This window comes from Trichomycterus rosablanca, chromosome 15, assembly GCF_030014385.1.
Source record: "Trichomycterus rosablanca isolate fTriRos1 chromosome 15, fTriRos1.hap1, whole genome shotgun sequence".
Taxonomy (NCBI): domain Eukaryota; kingdom Metazoa; phylum Chordata; class Actinopteri; order Siluriformes; family Trichomycteridae; genus Trichomycterus; species Trichomycterus rosablanca.
Window position 1 is genome coordinate 23212853 of NC_086002.1, and position 24360 is coordinate 23237212.

Consider the following 24360-nt stretch of genomic DNA (forward strand, 5'->3'; position numbering starts at 1 on the left):
CTTTGGGTGGTTTGGGGGATAACTTGAATGAATCGGAATTAATGCATACATATAATATTTAAGTAAGTTAAAACAAGTAAAATGCATGAATAATTTAATTAGAGATTAGAGAGATTCAGTTCAGTCTGTGGTAAAGTCTAATAGTGAGTTCTGGACATTGAGTGCAGATTCTCATCTTATTCAGTAGAAGTGGCATTGTTGCAATGGCAGCCTCAAACGTGCAGGCTTGATTTGATTTAGTTTGGTTATTAATTAAAGCATTTCTTCTGCTGTTAATGACTTAATGACTTAGTTGAAGCTCAAAATATGTTTTTGTAAAGCTAATGTAGCAGACTGTTATTAGACCAGTAACACATTTAATAACTACAAATTTAATGACTACAATGCGAAATCATACTGAAACAATGTTCATGATGGTTCTTAATTAAGCTCGTTAGATGAGCTCACTCCATACTCATTGTACTTAAGAAAGCTAAGCCCATACTTAGTGTGCCATCTACAGACCATTCTTGGTACTACAGGTCTAACTCGGTTAAACTTGTAGCCTGTACATACAGTACCTGTACATTAAAACAGTACCTTTGGTAACATTTTAGCGTCCCCTCGATGCTTCTAAACTAAGACCAGGGTGCACATGTTGTGTAGTTCTACCGAACACAAGGACCTTCTTATTATAATTATCCTACAGTACTTTATTTTCACATTCTAAATTCTAAATTCTAAATCTATCTATCTATCTATCTATCTATCTATCTATCTATCTATCTATCTATCTATCTATCTATCTATCTATCTATCTATCTATCTATCTATCTATCTATCTATCTATCTATTCTAATCTAATCTAATCTAATCTAATCTAAAAGAAACCACTATTTTACCTGTAAAGGGCATGCTTGTCAGGTGCATTTTTTACAGTATTTTTGTTTGTTTGTTTTGTAAATCAATATTAGATAATCATTCATTCTTCTGTTTTGGTTGAACAAACTTTTTTTTTTAAATGTTTTTAATGTTCAGGTGAATGTCGGCGTGGTGGTTTTGATGTTGCAGAATAGCGTGTTTGTGTTCGGTGAGGTTTGTGCTGGTGTGATGAGTAGATGAATGGAGTCACCGTGAGTGTGAACGGTGTGTGATTCGGTGCGTCTGTTCGGCGGTGCCTCTGGACCTCATACTTACCTGGCAGAGGCGAGACCATGATCGAGAAGCTGGTTCACCCAGGGCGAGGCTCAGCTATTGCACTCCGGTTGTACTGACCGCTGCGAATTCCTCAAATGTGGGAATCTCGACTGCATCATTTCTGATAGTGGGGGACTGTGTTCTGTTCTCCCCTGATTTCTGTGGTGGTAAAGAAAGAGCTTGTAGATTTTAGTGGGTGTTTTTTTGCACATTGCATATCAATCTGCAAAATAAAAAACAAGTTTAGCTTACTAAGCTAACACAATTAGCCCAAGGTCATTCAAACCAATTGGCAGAAAAACCCGCTAGCATGTCAGCTAACATTTCTCTCTGTGTACCGAAAATGATTAAATTGTCACCGACAAGCCCAAATCTGCAAATAGATTACACTCGTACACCTTTATATAAATGAAAAAATTAATGAGAATTTAATTTTAAATAAAAGAACTAACCGTGCTTCGCACTCGAATGAAGACACTTTATGAAAGTCAGCCGTAGCAAAACAGAGTACATGTGTGTGAATTGGAAAGAGACAGGTGGAACAGTGAGGCTACAAGGAGCAGAAGTCACAAAGGTGAAGGACTTCAAGTACTTAGGGTCGACTGTCCAGGAAAATGGGGAGTGTGGTAAAAAGGTCAAGAAGAGAGTCCAGGCAGGATGGAGTGGATGGAGAAAAGTTTCAGGAGTGATTTGTGACAAAAGGGTGACAGCAAAGGTCAAAGGAAAAGTTTACAAGACAGTGGTGAGACCAGCTATGTTGTATGGTTTGGAGACAGTGACAAAAAGACAGGAGAAGGAACTGGAAGTGGCAGAAATGAAGATGTTGAGGTTATCCTTGGGAGTGACAAGGATGGATAAGGTTAAGAATGAGATAATCAGAGGTACAGCACAGGTTAAACAACTAGGAGATAAAGTTAGAGAGGCCAGACTGAGATGGTTTGGACATGTCCAGAGGAGGGACAGCGGGTATATTGGTAGAAGGATGTTAGACATGCAGCTGCCAGGAAAAAGACAAAGAGGAAGACCAAAGAGGAGGTATATGGATGCAGTTAGAGAGGACATGGAAGTAGTTGGGTTGAGGACAGAGGACGCAGTGGACAGAGTGAGATGGAGGAGGATGACTCGCTGTGGCGACCCCTGAAAAGGGAAAAGCCGAAAGAAGAAGAAGAAGAAGAAGTGCTTTGCACTCGTCTGCCATACAATATTTTAAATATTTGGTAAGAAAATATGCACCGCTAAAATGCTAGTAATTCCCCTCATTATTTAGTCAGTTTATAGTTCATGCATTTGTTAAGTTTTAAACATAAATTTATAGCTGAATACCTACCTCAGGGCAGGTCAGGGCAAAATCCAAAACTTTAGCTCGTCCTCAGAGTCGTCCTCGTCCGCTACAACTCAGCTCGGAGAAGTGTGTATGCGCGGTGACAGAACGTAATCAGTTTCAATGAGAACTAAAGAATGTAATTTAGCTTAACTCTGTCACGTCAGTAGAGCTTCTGATGAAAAAAAAATTGTTATGCGTTATGTCAACATTTGTAAGGACTGTTTGCCCGTTCATTCCTAATTTCATTTAACGATTTGGAAGTTAGACTTTTTACAGTGTAGCAATGCAACTGACAAATTGACTGGTTAAATAGAAAAGTCATGGTGCGCTTTAATTAAACGTGGCACCAAAGTTTTAAAAATAGGGAAACCTTGAGGGGGCACCCAGATTTGAACTGGGGACCTCTTGATCTGCAGTCAAATGCTCTACCGCTGAGCTATACCCCCACACAACAGCCGCAATTTTTAATGGACCTCAAAATCCGACCAGGAATAGTACAATGCATCTGAAAAATTGGCTGTTTAACTGGAGGAACCGTATTGCCTATAGTTAAACATAGCAACAAAAGTTTAAGGTTAAAGAAATCTTGAGTGGGCACACAGATTTGAACTGGGAACCTCTTGATCTGCAGTCAAATGCTCTACCACTGAGCTAGAGCTACACCCACACCCATAGGGGCAAGTTGTCATTAGATCTCAATATGCGACCAAGAATAGTAGCAAAGAAACGGACAAATTGGCTGGTTGAACAGAAAGCTATTGTATTGCCTATTAGGTAAACGTGGCACCAAAATTTAAAAACTAAAAAAACCTTGAGGGGGCACCCAGATTTGAAATGGGGACCTCTTGATCTGCAGTCAAATGCTCTACCACTGAGCTATACCTCCCCCACCTCCTACACTAGATTTCAAAATCCACTGACAATACTGGCTGGCTAAACAGAAAAATTGTACTGGCCTTTAGATAAACGTGGCACCAAAATTTTAAGAATATAGAGGTCTTGAGGGGGCACCCAGATTTGAACTAGGGACCCCTTGATGTGCAGTCAAATGTTCTACCACTGAGCTATACCCCCACACAATGGCCCCAATTTTTATTGGACCTCAAAATCCAACCAGGAATAGTAGCAATGCAACTGACACAATTGGCTGGTTAAACAGAAACAATGTACTGCCCTTTAGTTAAATGTGGCACCAAAGTTTTATAACTAGAGAAATCTTAAGGAGGCACCCAGATTTGAACTGGAGACCGCTTGATCTGCAGTCAAATGCTCTACCACTGAGCTATGCCCCCACATGTAGGGTATATATTTTCATTAGATCTTAAAATCCAACAAATAATAGTAGCAAATCAACTGACAAATTGGCTGGTTAAATAGAAAAGTCATGGTGCGCTTTAGTTAAACGTGGCACCAATGTTTTAAAAGTAGGGAAATCTTGAGAGAGCGCTCAGATTTGAACTGGGGACCTCTTGATCTGCAGCCAAATGCTCTACCACTGAGCTATACCCCCACTTATAGAAGGCTTACTTTTAATTAGATTACAAAATCCGACCAAGAATAGCAGCAACACAAATGAGAACGTGGCTGGTTAACTGGAGGAACTGTGTTGCCTATAGTTAAATGTGGCACAATTTTTTTAAGATTAAAGAGATCTTAAAGGGGCACTTAGATTTGAACTGGGGACCTCTTGATCTACAGCCAAATGCTCTATCATTGAGCTATACCCCCACATGGCAAAGTCAAGTTTCATTAGATCTTAAAATCCGATCAATAATAATAGCAAAGAAACTGACAAAATTGGCTGGTTTAACAGAATCATTGTGCACTTTAATTAAACATGACACCAAAGTTTAAAAAAATAATTGGCCCTTTATAGTTTTAAAATTTTGGTGCCACATTTAACTAATGGACTAAATGTGTTTTTTTTTGTTTAACCAGCCAATCTGTCAGCCTACTATTCCTGGATGGTTCTTGAGATTTAATAAAAATTTACCCCTATGTGTGGGACTATAGCTCAGTGGTAGAGCATTTGACTGCAGAGCAAGAGGTCCCTAGTTCAAATCTAGGTGCTCAATCTTTATCAAAGTTTAAATTTACTGATCATTCTTGGAGTGATGTAGATTTAATAATCTAATGTCAATAAAACCTAACCAATTTATCGGTTGTGTTGCTACTATTCCTGGTTGTATTTTGAGATTTAATGAAAAAAAAAAAAAGGGCATCTATATGTGGGGGTATAGCTCAGTGGTAGAGCATTTGACTGCAGGTCAAGAGGTCCCCAGTTCAAATCTGGGAGCCCCCTCGAGATGTCCTTAATTTTAAACTATTGGTGCCATGTTTAATATTTACTGTTTTATTATGTTCAATGCATTTGTATTTACACCAAGAACTGAACTTTTTAGTGACAGAGCTGGACAGAGACTTCCATGTGAGTTCAGATTTCTGTCAGATTTCCTTTTATTCTATGACATGTAGACTAAGTGACTTGCAAGTGTATTAGATACACCTCTTTTAATTTTAGACTCACTTGCTAAAAAAAATATGTACATAAATTTTAACATTTTTTTAGTGGCTCTGTCCACAGATGTCCCACAGTCAGAGGCTACTGTGAACTCAGGGGGATCACTTGCTCATGGTGAGAAATTCAGCATTTTATTTATGTTGCGCAGTTAAATTAGACTGTGATATACTGAATATAGAAACACTCAACACTGTCTGTCTTAAAAGAGGCGTTAAAAACATCTAGCTTTTAATTAACTTTTAATTTAATCAGACATTAAGAAATAGTTCTTCTTTACAATTAAAGAATATAATTAAAAAAAATATCCAGTTTGTTTTAATCCTTTACAGAAATTAGGGGAAAAAAGAATATTAGGCTGTTAAAAAAGTAGCAGAGCCAGCATTTATGGATTTTTATTTATGGATTTTTTTTTTATGAATTGTTTGGCGAACTACTGTATAAACAGTTACATATTTATTTGTTACAGCTTTACTGCCATACATTTTGTCTTGTGTCTTTTATATCAGTTTTAATTTGACAATTAAATACATTTCAGGAAATTCTGAACTGAAGAGGGTGGAGCCATATTTGTTCATTTGGACAACATTGAACAGAAGCTTTCAAATCTCGAAAGCATCCTTAGACGTCTTGTTCCTCAGAGTAGTGACTGCAGTAATTATATTTTGGAGACTCCTTGCTGCAGCAGAGATGAACTAAATGATCTCTGCCAGAAGCTGAAGCGACTACAAGAATAAAATGGCAAGTCAGACGAAAATAGTATCAGATGATAACCTGATCATTTCAGACTGCTATTAACCTTACCAGACTGTAGTATGTCTCTTTCTCTGCAACCTGTGTTAACCCCATTTTACCCTGTTCTTCAATGGTCAAGACCCCCATGGGACCACTAGAAAGCAGGTGCTATTTGGGTGGTGGATCATTCTCAGCACTGCAGTGACACTGACATGGTGGTGGTGTGTTAGTGTGTGTTGTGCTGGTATGAGTGGATCAGACACAGCAGGGCTGCCAAAGTTTTCATACCCCTCAGTTTCACTTCTGGACTGATGAAGGACTAGAGGATGACCAACACAAACTGCAGCTACTGTCTCTGACTTTACATCTACCAGGTGAACACACAAGGTTTATTACAGTGGATAGTGAGTGGCTGCAGTGTTTAAAAATTTCAGCAGCACTGCTGTGGCTGATCCAATCACACCGGTAGAACACACACTTAACACACCACGTCAGGGTCACTGCAATGCTGACGGTGATCGACCACCCAAATAATACCTACTCTGTGCTGTTCCTAGGGGTCCTGACCATTAAAGAACTGGGTAAAATAGGGCTAACAAAGTATGTAGAGAAAGAGACAGACTACAGTCTGATATTGTAGAACTACAAACTGCATCTTATATGATCTGTGGACCTGATAACATCCACAAAGAGTATAGATACAAGGGGTGGTCATAACAATGTGATTCAATCGTGTATTTGCAATGTATTTCAGATCAATCACCTGAGTCTGCTTGGAGGAAAAACACCAGGCGAAGCTGTGAGGAGAGCTTTGCGAACTGTTGCCACAAATAATGTGTGGTGTCAGTTTAGCATGAAAGGTCGTAAGAGGAAAATGAGATTTGAAGACATGGAGATCTGCAGCGTGATCATTCGTACGTACTTAATTATATTAAATGTGTAGTGTACAATTGTAGTGAACAATTCTTAATATTTAAACCCAACAGCAAAACAAATACACCCCTCTCTTCAGAAGCATATTGCCAAGTTGAACAATACTAGGCTAGCTTATATTGTGCTTTTTAGATCTTTGTGGCCATAAAATCCTTCGTAAACGTTTTACTGACAAATTCCTTGAAATCACATTAGAGCAAACAAGGACACGGCAAGTAATCTAACCAGAGCTGGTTCATGGGGAGCCTGGCCACTGCCTATTTCCACTGTTTTATCAAAAAATAAGTGTGAAAAGCCGGATGGCTCTCCCATACAAGTCCAAAATGAAGGTAGGTGAATGACTAAAAACTCAAAATAGTTTCTAACCACCTATCCAGGATCTTCCTTTAAATTTGGAAAATAGAATGATGTATTTCACTGAAAGCAAGCTACTACTACTGAGTGCTGATCGGTGGGTGAGCTGACGCTGGAGTTATGGCCTGATATGACACAAAGCTGATGTGTGTCATAACTGGCTAATCAGCGCTTAGTAGCAGTAAAGCTAGATTCTCCATTATCGAAAACCCATTTGCTGTAGAATAATGGAAATATTAATGTTAAGTCTTCTTTGTTTTTTTCATTGTAATACATCATTATATTTAGGGAATTCTTTACCTGTGATTTCACATAGTCTGACAGTTCCCCAATGTTTTCTATTAAAGGATCTGTATATTTGGGAGAGCCAAAGAGAATAACTTTTGTTTTTATCCTCATTCAGTTGAAGAAAACTATTTGCTAACCAACACTTAATCTCTTTCAAGCACTCCTTCAGGCGTTTAAAAGAGCACAAATCGGTTGGACGCAGGGGGAGGTACAGCTGGGTATCGTCGGCATAACAATGAAATTGAATACCATACTTCCTGATGATTTTCCCCAAAGGAAGCATATATAAAGCAAACAGTACCGGCCCCAGGATAGATCCTTGAGGAACCCCACAGCCAATGGTAGAAACAGAAGAAAAGAAATTACCGACATGTACTGAGAAGGTCCTATTGCAAAGATAAGACCTAAACCAACTCAGTGCTGCCCCCCTAAGGCCAACCACATGCTCAAGACGTTGAATGAGCAAATTGTGGTCAACAGTATCAAAAGCGGCGGTAAGGTCCAATAATACTAAAATAGCACACTTTCCTGCATCTGCAGCAAGGAGCAGGTCATTAGTCACCTTTAGGAGGGCTGATTCTGTACTATGAAAAGGTTTAAAACCAGACTGAAAAATGTCAAAGATGTCATTTTTTGTCAAATGAGCCCACAGCTGTGAAAGCACCACTTTCTCCAATACTTTAGAAAGGAAGGGTAGTTTTGAGATTGATCGATAATTATTAAGTATAGAGATATTAAGATTATGTTTTTTAAGTAAGGGCTGCACAGCAGCATGCTTAAAACACACAGGAACAGTACCAGAAGATAGACAGGCATTTATTATAGTCAACAGAGTAGGACCAATTGTATCAAATGTTTCCATAAGGAGGGAAGTGGGGATAATATCACCAGGAGAGGTTGTGGGTTTCATGCAAAAAACCACATCTTTCAATGCAGAAAGAGAGATGGGCTCAAAAAGATAGAAGCTATCCGAACACCCCAAATTTGGATGGGGGTCATTATTAGAGGGTGTTATATTTAATTTGATTGTCTCAATTTTCCCCATGAAAAACTGCAAAAAATCCTCACAAATTTTAGAGGACTCGACAGGGTAACAAATTGGTGGATTTAGAACAGAGTTAATAGTAGTGAATAAAACTCTGGGTTTGTTACTGTGCTAGATATAATATTTGAAAAATAGCTTTCTCTAGCCAGCCTAGTAGCTTCTTGAAAAGCAAACAGGCAGCTCTTTAAAATCTCAAAAGATACCTGAAGCCTGTCTTTCTTCCATTTCCGCTCTGCTTTCCGACACTCTTTTCTAAGGATGCGGATATTATCATTTACCCATGGCTGATTGGGTTTACCCTTAGCCCGCCTGGTTGTGAAGGGAGCCACAGAGTCAAGGATTGATGAGCAGGTGGAGTTAAACATGGTGACCAATTCATCAGCAGTTGAATTAGATAAAGGAGGCACATTGCACTCTAGAGGGGACATCTTAAGAAAAGATTCTGAAAAAATGCTGGCTGTAGCAGAGTTTATAGGCCGATAACGACAGCTTGTAGCTCCGGTGCCGGTGGCTTGCATTGGCAATGTGATATTAAAAAATACTGATTTATGATCAGAAAACCCAACATCCTCAATTACAGTATTATTAATAGGAAAACCATAAGATAAAACAAGATCAAGAGTATGACCGAGACTATGAGTGGGACCACTGATTGACTGTACAAGGTTAAAAGATTCTATTAGGTGCATAAATTCACTGACCATAGGTTTGTTTGGGCAACAGACATGAATATTAAAATCCCCCAGAATTAAAAGTCTGTCTGCAGTAGGTATAATCCAAGCCAAGAAGTTAGAAAATTCATTGATAAAATTACCAACCACTTTAGGTGGTCTATATATAAGAGCACAAATCAGAGGATTACTACAATCCAGTTGTATAAGCTGCACTTCAAAACTAGTAAAATGATCGACGGAAAGAGCTTCACATTTAAATCGGTTATTAAAAACCACAGCCACACCCCCTCCTCTACCAGTGGCTCTTGTCAAATAAGTGTCAAAATTATTTTTCCCAACCGGCCCAAACTCGAGACTGACATGAGCCGGCCCATCGGGAATCCTCCCGAATCTCCCGATTAGCCACTCCGGGCTTGTATCACATGGACACAATTCAAAATCTGTACACTATTTTTTTCAGGATTTTCGTCTCTTACACTGTATATACAACCCCTGGCAAAAATTATGGAATCACCACTCTTGGAAGATGTTCTGTCAATTGTTTAATTTTGTAGAAAAAAAATAAATCACAGACATGCCACAAAACTATCATTTTTCAAAATGTCAACCTTCTGGCATTAAGAAACAATAAAAAAAATATATATATATAATAGTTGTGGTCAGTCACAATTGCTTTTTTTAGATCAAGTAGAGGAAAAAAATATGGAATCACTCAAATCTGAGGAAAAAATTATGGAATCACTCTGTAATTTGCAGTTTAAAAACAAAACATCTGCAGCAGATTAGATTTGCTAATTATTCTTCAGTTTAAAAAGAGTGCTTACACCTCGGAGAGCTGTTGCACAAAGCAGATTGTCATGAATCATGGTTCCAACACAAGATATGTCAGTTGAAACAAATGAGAGGATTATAAAACTCCTTCAAGAAGATAAATCATTGTGGAATGTCGCAAAAGATGTTGGTTGTTCCCAGTAAGCTGTGTTTAAAATCTGGACCAAGTACAAACAAAATGGGAAGGTTGTAAAAGGGAAGCATACTGGTAGACCAAGTAAGACATCAAAGCATCAAGATAGAAAACTTAAAACAATATGTCTTGAAAACAGAAAATGCACAACAAAACAAATGAGAAACAAGTGGCCGGAAAGTGGAGTCAATGTCTGTGACTGAACTGTAAGAAATCACCTAAAAGAAATGGGATTTACATACAGAAAAGCCAAACAAAAGCCATCATTAACACCTAAAAAGAAAAGAACAAGGTTAAAGTAGGCTAAAGAAAAGCAATCGTGGACTGTGGGTGACTGGATAAAAGTGATCTTCAGTGATGAATCGCGAATCTGCATTGGGCAAGGTGATGATGCTGGAACTTTTGTTTGGTGTCTGTCCAATGAAATTTATGAAGATAACTGCCTAAAGAAAACATGTTAATTTCCACAGTTGTTGATGATATGGGCCTGCATGTCGGGTAAAGGCACAGGGGAGATGGTCTTCAATAAATGCCAAAGTCCACATTGAAATTTTGGACGCTTTTCTTATTCCATCAGTTGAAAGGATATTTGGTGATGATGACTTCATTTTTCAAGATGATAATGCATCTTGCCATAGGGCAAAGGACGTGAAAACTTTCCTTCAAGAAAACATATAATGTCAATGGCATGGCCTGCAAATAGTCCGGATCTCAATCCATTTGAAAATCTCTGGTGGAAATTGAAGAAAATGGTCAATGACAAGGTTCCAACCTGCAAAGCTGATCTGGCAACAGCAATAAGAGACAGTTGAAGGCAGATTGATGAAGAATACTGTTTGTCATTAGTTAACTCCATGCCTCAGAGAGTTTAAACCATTATAAAAGCCAGAGGTGGTGCAACAAAGTAATAATGGTGCAGTGTTTTCTAATGATTCCATAATTTTTTCCTCAGATTTGAGTGATTCCATATTTTTTTCCTCTACTTGATCTAAAAAAAAGCAATTGTGACTGACCACAACTATTATATTTGTTTCTTTTTTTATTGTTTCTTAATGCCAGAGGGTTGACAGTTTCAGAAATGATAGTTTTGTGGCATGTCTGTGATTTATTTTTTTTCTACAAAATTAAACAATTGAAAGAACATCTTCCAAGAGTGGTGATTCCATAATTTTTGCCAGGGGTTGTAAATCACTGTCATGTGAAACACTGAGAATCAGGAGCTTTGACTTTAACAGGCACTGCAAGTGATTGGAAATCAAATGTAATTATCAATAATTGACTTTAATTAAAAAAATTCTCCCATATGTTTATTTCACAGTATTGACATCTAAGATCTGTTTTTTTTCTAAAATAATCATCATTAAAAGAGGAATCAAATGAATGTGTATTTATTTAGTAGACTGTTCAGTCTCTGGTTTCAAAAGGCATTTATTCTCAAATCTGTTTCCAAACGCCATCTACTGCACCTAGACTTTACAAACAAAATGTGGTTTAATACTGATATGTAGATTACGCGATAAACCGTTTTGTATTACACTGTGTAATATGTACATGTTTGTGGGTACTTGTGTGTGTTGTTTTCATTAGTGGACACAACATTTATACATTCATTACCTTCAGGATGAGTCTGTGTTGCTTCATCCTCCATCATTTTCCTCCGCTTCTGATCGGTGAAGCTGTTATAGAAATAATAAACTCCTGCGGTGACAGTAGCGTCTCCGGCCACGAACAGCAGGGGCGCAAGTTCACCTCCCTCAGTCCAGCGGAGAGATTCCACATAAACACTTCATATTTAATATAATAAATATTGTTTTAATAGAGAGAAAGAAAACACAGTGAACGCTGCGGGGGGTCTCAACACAACTGATCCTTCACCCCTCTTACTCCCCGCTTTATAGAACACCTTACTGTGACGTCACAAAGTTTAAATTTGCTTTTTAAATGTGAGCTCCTGAGTTTTAACTGTAATGCAGATCAGATGTTACCAACTTACCACTACTAGAGTTATCTGCTGACTTCACTCAACTTCTGCTGATAGGTTTGCTTGATTTACATTGTTTACTTTATTTATAAAACCTTTTGAGGTCTGAAAAACACTATTTTTATATAAATATTACTACTAGTAGTAATAATAGGTAAATAATAATAATAACAATACTTATTATTATAATTATTATTAATTTTATAATTCAAACCCTTTAATTGTTTTTCAAAAATTTGACTGACCAACTTGAAAGTATTTTGTAAATATATACAAATGTTTAATGTGTTGCCTGTACACCAGTTGGGACGGGCAAAGTAAGAGTGAAAACTTTACAGAATATTTAATGTGAACCATTTAAAAAAATAATAATAAAATAAAAAGATTAAACACAATAAGCAGGTGAATAGGTAAAAGAAATGTTGTAGGTCACACAGTTGTGCCAAACTTCATGAGAGAATTGTCAATCCATATAAAAAGAGCACCATTAACCAAACTTAATACTGTGAAAAGACTCAAGGAATCCTGGTTTGGTGGGTAGCACTGTTGCCTTAGAGTGAGAAGGTCCTGGGTTCAATTGCCAGGTGGAGCGTTCCAGGTCATTTCTCTGTGGAGTTTGCATGTTCTCCTCATGACTGTGTGGAAACAGTTATTTCTATGAAAAGAGTTCTTTTAAACATTAAACATGTGTACTTTAGGAAGCTGAAGATTTGTGCCTTAATATAACTGCTGGGAGTTCATGTTTATGTTGTTACATTGAGGTAAACACTGCAGATGAACCTTATTTAAGTGATTCACTGAAACAGAGATTGAAATTTGACAGGTTAAAATAATTAAAATTTCCTATTAGCAGAATCTGGATCATGGCACAGTGCTCACCCACCATCATATAACATTAATACTTTATGGAACCAATTTAATATAAATGCAAAAAAGAAACATTAGCTGAGAACATGTCACAAGGGGAGGCTGAGAAAAAACTGGTAAAAAGGTAAAGGTAAAAATGCAAGCAGTCCCATCCACAGGCAGTACATTTCTCCCCCATTACACCTTCACCAGCAGCTAATTTTTTAGATTCAGTAACCTAGGTGCTAGTGGTTTTAAGTTATGTAAGCCCATGAGGACTTTCTGAATGAAGTTCAGAATAGTCAGAGGTGTAGTGCATACACTAAACCTCAAGTGAAGAGCATCAGCCAAATAAGGAAGTTCATTTAGAACAATGTCACCTTTCAGCACAATTGCAATCCTGGCAGGACTGAACTGGACAGGAGAATTTGGGTATTTATTTACAACACAAATTCATTATCTGTTTAACCACTTTATCCTATTTAAAGAATCCTATGGACAGGTCACCAGTCCACACACACACACACACACACTTTGGACAATTTTGTATCTCAAGTTAACCTGACTGCATGTCTTTGGAATGTGGGAGAAAACCAGAGCATCCGAAGGAAACCCAAACAGGCATGGGGAGAACATACAAACTTTATTATCTATCTTTATTAAAATAAGGTGATGTGAGATGTTAAAGATGTTTCTCAGAGCTTCAGACATCTTGCCTGTATGTGCAGCTTTCTGCCTAAAGATGGCCAATAGTCATGGTGTGTGCTTGTCCAGCTCTGACACTTGTGATCCTGTGAAATTCTGCACAAACCTAAACCAGGGCATGGGGGAGTAATTCTGTGTCTGACGTTCCAGTTGAGCTAGCATCACTTTCAGATCTAAAAACCTTCAGTACTGCCTTTTGTGGCAGTTCTGTAATGTCTGAAAGAACACAGGGCTGTCCTCCAAAGTCAGGGTCTTCATACTGTAAGGTGAAGTCAAAATCAAGATGATGTTTAAATTTCTCTCACATTATGATGATTAACTCTTGCACTTGCACTGATGTGGGGCGTGTTGGAAGCAACATCTTGTGAGCAATATCTGTGGCTAGAAAGACTCTTAATAACAATCTGTCTGATTCTGCCATCTAATAAAAGTAAACAAAATGAAATGTTTTGCTATATTATATATTTTCAGATAAAGAACATATTCCACACATTCTATAATACTTATTGCTCTTCTTAAAAAAAAAAAAATAAAAAAAAAAAATAAAAGTTAGTTTCCGTTTCAAGTTAGTGGGTAAAGGAATGCATACCTTGTCAGTGTACCATTAAAAATCGCTTTGGGTTTAACAGCAACTGTCCTTCTATGCTATAAGCAGTAAGAGGAATTATGTCATCCAAGTCTGACACAGTGCAAACAGTCAGTTCACCTGGAAGCAGGTGTTCCTCAGATGTTCTGAGGCAATCCCCCTCTACATCTACAGAAATAAAAGACCCAGCACAAATATCAGTACCATCATTTATAACATGCAACATCCTGAAAATGAAATTACTGTTAATCTTTTGTTTAATGTAATGCTTTGCCACATCAACCGATGCCTACTGATGTGGTCTGAAAAATGCTGGAGCACCAAGATGGTAAGCCATCATATTCTCATTATAGCTGAACCCAGAATTTTATTAAGAGAACAATGCTAAGTGTAGTTATCATTATTTTAGCAATATGGAGACTTTTCATTAAAATGTATCAACATACCTGAGGGAAATGTTGATATTCCCAATATCATACACCATCAACGGTGGGCGTTGCGCAATGAAAGTAAAGAGTAGTAACATGATGGTGGAGCGTGTAATTACCTGCAAGCATTTGCGCTGTCTCATTATAGCTGAACCCAGAATTTCAGTAAGTAATTTCAGTAAGTGATCACACACATTATTTTTCTTTTAATGAATGAGACCATTGCTTAAAACATTTTCTGTTTATTTGGTCTTTAATATTAAAAATTGTTTTGTGGTCTGATACAAGTTTGACATAAGTAGAGAAATATGGAAAATTATGTAAATACTTTTTTTAATGAACCGCATTACTGCAGGAAGATATACACACAAAATATACACAAAAATAATGATACAGTAGTTTCAGTCATTAACGGTAACATAAGCACAATGGTTATGGTTATTATTATTATTATTATTATTATTATGTCATTAAAGAAAAAGAATCAAACAATTAATATCAGCAGCTATGCAATCAGTACACAGTTTAGCATTTAGTAACACACCCAACAGAAGCTGAAAACAGTCAGGGCTTTAAGCATATATAGATATGCAGCCGGGCACAAAGGTGGATGAATGGATGGATGAAAAGACATTGTCAGCACCAAAACTGTAAAGAAGTGAGTTGTTTTACATATTTTAACACAAATTTATTTTAAACACAATCTGTTTTTAAAAAATCAATTAGCACCTACTTTAAGTTTCCGAGATCCAGGCCTCCTTGTAATTTTCTCTTTTACAGCATAGTCCTAGAATGAAATGATTTAGAATATGTAGTTATCTGAGTTATCTACAAAAACAGTAACATTCTGTGGATGTGGTTGTAAAGCAATGTACTGAAACGTGCTGCTACTATCATGAACAAGAATATGAAAAACCCATCCTTATGTGCTGATGTAAATGTAGGCAGATACTGTTATCTACAATACCCGGGTCTTCTCTGTCGGACACTGAGACTCTCTCAACCTCAGCAGCCCTCCTTGACATGTGGTCATTTTCCTGGAATAAAAATACTGTTTTTAATTTCATATTTAAAATCTGTAGTTAACAGAATGCTAAAGTAGCTTAAACACAGTGGCACAAATGCAGGGTTTTCCCTGGGTTGTTGGTGGGCTTATGTGGTGTGGTCACTGGGCTTGGGCTTAGGTGGTGTCCAAGTCTTATAAGAGTAGGAAAAACCTGAAATGTGTGTTAATAGACATTTTCTGAATAAATCATATAAACTTTGATCAACTGCCCCAGCTTCACAGCAATAATTTAAAGCACACATATCACCCATCATTCAAAAGAAAAAGCTGGACCTCCACTATTTTAAGAGCAACAAGGTTAACGTCCACATTTAATTAATGTAGAGATATGTGTATAAATAAGACATATACAGTGCCTTGCAAAAGTATTCAGCCCCCTTGAACTTTTCAACTTTTTGCCACATTTCAGGCTTCAAACATAACGATATGAAATTGTAATTTTTTGTGAAGAATCAACAACAAGTGGGACACAATCGTGAAGTGGAACGAAATTTATTGGATATTTTAAACTTTTTTTAGAAATAAAAAACTGAAAAGTGGGGCGTGCAATATTATTCAGCCCCCTTGCGTTAATACTTTGTAGCGCCACCTTTTGCTGCGATTACAGCTGCAAGTCGCTTGGGGTATGTCTCTATCAGTTTTGCACATCGAGAGACAGAAATTTTTGCCCATTCTTCCTTGCAAAACAGCTCGAGCTCAGTGAGGTTGGATGGAGAGCGTTTGTGATCAGCAGTTTTCAGCTCTTTCCACAGATTCTCGATGGGATTCAGGTCTGGACTTTGACTTGGCCATTCTAACACCTGGATACGTTTATTTGTGAACCATTCCATTGTAGATTTTGCTTTATGTTTTGGATCATTGTCTTGTTGGAAGATAAATCTCCGTTCCAGTCTCAGGTCTTTTGCAGACTGCAACAGGTTTTCTTCCAGAATGGTCCTGTATTTGGCTCCATCCATCTTCCCATCAATTTTAACCATCTTCCCTGTCCCTGCTGAAGAAAAGCAGGCCCAAACCATGATGCTGCCACCACCATGTTTGACAGTGGGGATGGTGTGTTCAGGGTGATGAGCTGTGTTGCTTTTACGCCAAACATAACGTTTTGCATTGTGGCCAAAAAGTTCGATTTTGGTTTCATCTGACCAGAGCACCTTCTTCCACATGTTTGGTGTGTCTCCCAGGTGACTTTTTATGGATATCTTTGAGAAATGGCTTTCTTCTTGCCACTCTTCCATAAAGGCCAGATTTGTGCAGTGTACGACTGATTGTGTCCTATGGACAGATTCTCCCACCTCAGCTGTAGATCTCTGCAGTTCATTCAGAGTGATCATGGGCCTCTTGGCTGCATCTCTGATCAGTCTTCTCCTTGTTTGAGCTGAAAGTTTAGAGGGACGGCCGGGTCTTGGTAGATTTGCAGTGGTCTGATACTCCTTCCATTTTAATATGATCGCTTGCACAGTGCTCCTTGAGATGTTTAAAGCTTGGGAAATCTTTTTGTATCCAAATCCGGCTTTAAACTTCTCCACAACAGTATCTCGGACCTGCCTGGTGTGTTCCTTGGTCTTCATGATGCTCTCTGCGCTTTAAACAGAACTCTGAGACTGTCACAGAGCAGGTGCATTTATACGGAGACTTGATTACACACAGGTGGATTCTATTTATCACCATCAGTCATTTAGGTCAACATTGGATCATTCAGAGATCCTCACTGAACTTCTGGAGTGAGTTTGCTGCACTGAAAGTAAAGGGGCTGAATAATATTGCACGCCCCACTTTTTAGTTTTTTATTTCTAAAAAAAGTTTAAAATATCCAATAAATTTCGTTCTACTTCACGATTGTGTCCCACTTGTTGTTGATTCTTCACAAAAAATTACAATTTCATATCGTTATGTTTGAAGCCTGAAATGTGGCAAAAGGTTGAAAAGTTCAAGGGGGCCGAATACTTTTGCAAGGCACTGTATATATATATACAGTGTATCACAAAAGTGAGTACACCCCTCACATTTCTGCAGATATTTAAGTATATCTTTTCATGGGACAACACTGACAAAATGACACTTTGACACAATGAAAAGTAGTCTGTGTGCAGCTTATATAACAGTGTAAATTTATTCTTCCCTCAAAATAACTCAATATACAGCCATTAATGTCTAAACCACCGGCAACAAAAGTGAGTACACCCCTAAGAGACTACACCCCTAAATGTCCAAATTGAGCACTGCTTGTCATTTTCCCTCCAAAATGTCATGTGATTTGTTAGTGTTACTAGGTTACTCAGGTGTGCATAGGGAGCAGGTGTGTTCAATTTAGTAGTACAGCTCTCACACTCTCTCATACTGGTCACTGAAAGTTCCAACATGGCACCTCATGGCAAAGAACTCTCTGAGGATCTTAAAAGATGAATTGTTGCGCTACATGAAGATGGCCAAGGCTACAAGAAGATTGCCAACACCCTGAAACTGAGCTGCAGCACAGTGGCCAAGATCATCCAGCGTTTTAAAAGAGCAGGGTCCACTCAGAACAGACCTCGCGTTGGTCGTCCAAAGAAGCTGAGTGCACGTGCTCAGCGTCACATCCAACTGCTGTCTTTGAAAGATAGGCGCAGGAGTGCTGTCAGCATTGCTGCAGAGATTGAAAAGGTGGGGGGTCAGCCTGTCAGTGCTCAGACCATACGCCGCACACTACATCAAATTGGTCTGCATGGCTGTCACCCCAGAAGGAAGCCTCTTCTGAAGTCTCTACACAAGAAAGCCCGCAAACAGTTTGCTGAAGACATGTCAACAAATGACATGGATTACTGGAACTATGTCCTATGGTCTGATGAGACCAAGATTAATTTGTTTGGTTCAGATGGTCTCAAGCATGTGTGGCGGCAATCAGGTGAGGAGTACAAAGATAAGTGTGTCATGCCTACAGTCAAGCATGGTGGTGGGAATGCCATGGTCTGGGGCAGCATGAGTGCAGCAGGTGTTGGGGAGTTACATTTCATTGAGGGACACATAAACTCCAATATGTACTGTGAAATACTGAAGCAGAGCATGATCCCCTCCCTCCGGAAACTGGGTCGCAGGGCAGTGTTCCAGCATGATAATGACCCCAAACACACCTCTAAGACGACCACTGCTTTATTGAAGAGGCTGAGGGTAAAGGTGATGGACTGGCCAAGCATGTCTCCAGACCTAAACCCAATAGAACATCTTTGGGGCATCATCAAGCGGAAGGTGGAGGAGCGCAAAGTCTCGAATATCCGCCAGCTCCGTGATGTCGTCATGGAGGAGTGGAAAAGCATTCCAGTGGCAACCTGTGAAGCTCTGGTAAACTCCATGCCCAGGAGAGTTAAGGCAGTTCTGGGAAATAATGGTGGCCACACAAAATATTGACACTTCAGGAACTTTCACTAAGGGGTGTACTCACTTTTGTTGCCGGTGGTTTAGACATTAATGGCTGTATATTGAGTTATTTTGAGGGAAGAATAAATTTACACTGTTATATAAGCTGCACACAGACTACTTTTCATTGTGTCAAAGTGTCATTTTGTCAGTGTTGTCCCATGAAAAGATATACTTAAATATCTGCAGAAATGTGAGGGGTGTACTCACATTTGTGATACACTGTATATATATTAGGGCTGTCAAACGATTAAAAATTTTAATCGCGATTAATCTCAGAATTTCATATAGTTAATCGCGATTAATCGCATTTTAAAAAATCTGTGTAAATGTTATAGAAAACAAGGATTTTTAAGTGAAATGTTACAATTAAAATGGTGAACACATTTTATGCTAAATGTACTTATGTTAAAAACTGCTGGGACAAGAGAAAACTGTAAGGGAGTTTTATTTACTCACATACTAGGCAGTAAATGTCAGATTGTAGGTTAAAATTTCTCCATCAGCAAACATTGTAGATCAGCGGTGCTTTAGGTGGGATAAGGCGTAGTTATTGTAACAGACTTTTCTGTGGTTGTATTGTGACAATGGTTTGATGGACGTTTCTACACGAAGTGAGTGTGTTTTGGCCCTTTTGGGCTTCCATAGTTCATGGACTAACGTGCTTGACTCAGCTTTCCGGTATTTGGTACTGTAACAGAATAAGTAAAAAAAAAAAGTGTTTTGCTCCCGACAACTTGTGAGTAGGCCTATAGCCTGTATTTATTTCTTTATTAAGCGAGTGCATCACTACGCTCGGTTACATTATGTTAACAAACCGCAAATGAAAAACGGTGGCAAGTCCGACATTAAAACGTTTGTTCTACCAGTCAAGTCTCAACATGAACTAGAATTTGCGTTAACGGCACTAATTTTTTTAATCGCGTTAAATTGAAATCGCGTTAATGCGATATTATCGCGTTAACTTCGACAGCCCTAATATATATATATATATATATATATATATATATATATACAGTGTATCACAAAAGTGAGTACACCCCTCACATTTCTGCAGATTTTTAAGTATATCTTTTCATGGGACAACACTGACAAAATGACACTTTGACACAATGAAAAGTAGTCTGTGTGCAGCTTATATAACAGTGTAAATTTATTCTTCCCTCAAAATAACTCAATATACAGCCATTAATGTCTAAACCACCAGCAACAAAAGTGAGTACACCCCTTAGTGAAAGTTCCTGAAGTGTCTATATTTTGTGTGGCCATCATTATTTCCCAGAACTGCCTTAACTCTCCTGGGCATGGAGTTTACCAGAGCTTCACAGGTTGCCACTGGAATGCTTTTCCACTCCTCCATGACGACATCACGGAGCTGGCGGATATTCGAGACTTTGCGCTCCTCCACCTTCCGCTTGAGGATGCCCCAAAGATGTTCTATTGGGTTTAGGTCTGGAGACATGCTTGGCCAGTCCATCACCTTTACCCTCAGCCTCTTCAATAAAGCAGTGGTCGTCTTAGAGGTGTGTTTGGGGTCATTATCATGCTGGAACACTGCCCTGCGACCCAGTTTCCGGAGGGAGGGGATCATGCTCTGCTTCAGTATTTCACAGTACATATTGGAGTTCATGTGTCCCTCAATGAAATGTAACTCCCCAACACCTGCTGCACTCATGCAGCCCCAGACCATGGCATTCCCACCACCATGCTTGACTGTAGGCATGACACACTTATCTTTGTACTCCTCACCTGATTGCCGCCACACATGCTTGAGACCATCTGAACCAAACAAATTTATCTTGGTCTCATCAGACCATAGGACATGGTTCCAGTAATCCATGTCCTTTGTTGACATGTCTTCAGCAAACTGTTTGCAGGCTTTCTTGTGTAGAGACTTCAGAAGAGGCTTCCTTCTGAGGTGACAGCCATGCAGACCAATTTGATGTAGTGTGCGGCGTATGGTCTGAGCACTGACAGGCTGACCCCCCACCTTTTCAATCTCTGCAGCAATGCTGACAGCACTCCTGCGCCTATCTTTCAAAGACAGCAGTTGGATGTGACGCTGAGCACGTGCACTCAGCTTCTTTGGACGACCAACGCGAGGTCTGTTCTGAGTGGACCCTGCTCTTTTAAAACGCTGGATGATCTTGGCCACTGTGCTGCAGCCCAGTTTCAGGGTGTTGGCAATCTTCTTGTAGCCTTGGCCATCTTCATGTAGAGCAACAATTCGTCTTTTAGGATCCTCAGAGAGTTCTTTGCCATGAGGTGCCATGTTGGAACTTTCAGTGACCAGTATGAGAGAGTGTGAGAGCTGTACTACTAAATTGAACACACCTGCTCCCTATGCACACCAGAGACCTAGTAACACTAACAAATCACATGACATTTTGGAGGGAAAATGACAAGCAGTGCTCAATTTGGACATTTAGGGGTGTAGTCTCTTAGGGGTGTACTCACTTTTGTTGCCGGTGGTTTAGACATTAATGGCTGTATATTGAGTTATTTTGAGGGAAGAATAAATTTACACTGTTATATAAGCTGCACACAGACTACTTTTCATTGTGTCAAAGTGTCATTTTGTCAGTGTTGTCCCATGAAAAGATATACTTAAATATCTGCAGAAATGTGAGGGGTGTACTCACTTTTGTGATACACTGTATATATATATATATACATTAATTAAATGTGGACGTTAACCTTGTTGCTCTTAAAATAGTGGAGGTCCAGCAAAAACTAAGTAATTGCACCAGTCTTAACGCGTTGCAAGTATTACTAAACATTTAAAAAGCACACAATCAACTACCGTCAGCTAACAGACTGTTAATGCTAATGTTATAGTTTAGCTAACGTCCCAACTTCAAGTAACTAATTTGAAGACATAAAATCCTGAGACCTGTGTAATTTTCGGCTTTCTAAATGGCCACTTATTTTTAATAACATTTCAGTCATAGTGAAGATATTATTATTATTATAAACTGTTTAAGTTAATGACTTACCATCGAACTTCAGGGTTTAGCGCGCGCCGCTTGTCTTTTTATCCATTTCTCACTTTCCAGATAACAGTTTACCCGTTGACGAGATTTTCCGTCGTCAGATTCTTGTGTCTTTTAATAAGTTCTGACTCAATAACACATGTAGCAGGAACTTTATCTTTAAGCAGATACACAGCGCGGACTTTAACAGACTCGTTTGTGAGAATTAAATCACTGAAACTGACTCTATATTTGTATTTCGCGCGGTTCACCTGACAAGAAGCTCGAGACGCTTGGTTGAGATAACGGTCTCAAATCAAGTGCGCATGTGCGCATGCCCAGATGTCCAGACTGACATGATGTGTGTAGAAGAGAGGTTTGTGCAGCACAGGCAGAATAAAAGGTTATAAAGTCATCTGTCTGATGTAATATTGATGTAATGTAATATTTGTCCTGCCTGCATGAAGTTATTTGTATTTTTGTAATATATGTACAGTAAATCTGTGCTGTATTCTTTTTTTATTGGAATATTGTTAATCATCTAATTTTTTAGATGTAAATAATGTCTTTTTGACATGTTTTTCATGTCATGTAATTAACTTAGCCCCACACACATACACGTACACCATTCACGTACCTCCTTTAAATAATACATAAATATTATATTATTATTATTGTCTTGATATTTGTATCTTTTCATTTACCTATATGATCATAGTTAAACTGTAAATTACTGTAAACATCAAACATTAGAAGAGGTGACTATGAACTATTCTTAGTTGAACTGTAAACTGTAAGTTGACTGAATTTTACAATTCAACAATATCATGTTTACAGTTGAACTGTAAACTTCACAGTCAATATTATTAAACAACGGAAGAGGTGGCCATGAACTTCATGGTAACATGAAAGTTCACAGTTGTACTCATGGTCAAACTGTAAAAATGACAGTAGAACTATGAACTTTTATGGTTTAACTGTAAACTTAACAGTTTTACTGTAAAACTTCACAGTAAATTTTTTCCTGGGTAATGACTTATTTTGAATATATAGCTATAATGTAATGTAATATTTTAAAAGTTTTTAAAGTCATCATGTACAAAACACTCAAGTAAACTCTTGTTAATCTACTTTTAACAATCTCTTTATCTCTTAATCTCTTGTTAATCTACATTACATTAGCTATAATGTAATGTAATATTTTAAAAGTTTTTAAAGTCATCATGTACAAAACACTCAAGTAAACTCTTGTTAATCTTGAAAACAAAATATCCCTGATTAACAAGTCTCTGAATAACCATTTGAACAATTAAAAGATAATAAACAAAATACTTCGATCACTTCCCTTCATTTGTTGACAGGAACAGCTGAGAGGATGTCCGATTGGCCGCACTTCACACAGCAGTCTGGTTACAGTTTAACAATATCCACTTACACCAAAACGGCTTTGGAAAGTCAAATAGGCTAAACACGGTTCTTACTTGGTTCCAGAAGTTGTAGTATTACCTAAAGTCCACGTTTTACATGCTACACAGACAGAGCCTCAACACGTTCTCAGTCTACAGCGAGGTTAAACGTGTACACATGGACCTGTATCTCCGTTAAGTCAGTTCTCCTCGCTTGTACCTTTTCCCAAGACGACTAAACAAGTCCTATAAGAACCCTCAGCTCAATAACAGGTGCAGCGACTAAACTAAACTTCCCAATACCTCTCCCTCTTCACAACACACTGAAAACCAAAACAGCCAGGTAAAGTAGGTAAAACACCCTGATTGGCTACCAGCGCTCTAAAGTTAACCCTTGCGCCCCCTTACTACTGCATGAAAACCAGTGTAAAGTTCATATTGGTTCTTACATTGTCGCATCCTCCACATAAATATAAGCTATTTATACAATTTCCACTTATTATAAACATACAACAAAGAGCAATCAATTTCTGGAAACAGAGCGACCCCCAATCCTATTATTATGTAGCCCTGAAACACCAAGAGCTGAGCAAAGACACCAGTCCCCAGCACTGATACACCACTAACACACACCAACACACTAATAACACACATTAATACAACAAACACTCAGGAACAGGAAATTCTGAATCTGAATTATTGGGAAACTGAAACTACTCAGAGTACAATGCAGTGTTATTTGGCCCTAAACAGACACTGCAGTACAGCACATTATCTGAGCACAGTATCAGATCCTAAAATGGAGACGGGGCGACACACCCTGTCCTGGCTGCCCTGGGGAGGAGAGGTTGTGCCAGCACTGCACCCTCAGTCAGGCCCGGAGTGGCTAATCGGGAGATTCGGGAGGATTCCCGATGGGCCGGCTCATGTCAATCTCGAGTTTGGGCCGGTTGGGAAAAATAATTTTGACAC

General features: G+C 38.5%; 6 non-coding genes and 1 pseudogene across 6 annotated transcripts; 2 read left to right on the top strand and 5 right to left on the bottom strand.

Annotated features, from left to right (window-relative positions):
- Positions 1-24360, bottom strand: part of LOC134328732 (zinc finger protein 850-like) — a 314276-nt pseudogene that overhangs the window by 271647 nt on the left and 18269 nt on the right.
- On the top strand, positions 1169-1331 carry LOC134329714 (U1 spliceosomal RNA). Its single transcript, XR_010014938.1, has one exon. It is a non-coding gene; the product is annotated as a U1 spliceosomal RNA (small nuclear RNA).
- trnac-gca (transfer RNA cysteine (anticodon GCA)) lies at positions 2875-2946 on the bottom strand. The gene has a single exon. It is a non-coding gene; the product is annotated as a tRNA-Cys (tRNA).
- Positions 3315-3386, bottom strand: trnac-gca (transfer RNA cysteine (anticodon GCA)). Its single transcript has one exon. It is a non-coding gene; the product is annotated as a tRNA-Cys (tRNA).
- Positions 3503-3574, bottom strand: trnac-gca (transfer RNA cysteine (anticodon GCA)). Its single transcript has one exon. It is a non-coding gene; the product is annotated as a tRNA-Cys (tRNA).
- Positions 3721-3792, bottom strand: trnac-gca (transfer RNA cysteine (anticodon GCA)). Its single transcript has one exon. It is a non-coding gene; the product is annotated as a tRNA-Cys (tRNA).
- trnac-gca (transfer RNA cysteine (anticodon GCA)) lies at positions 4731-4802 on the top strand. The gene has a single exon. It is a non-coding gene; the product is annotated as a tRNA-Cys (tRNA).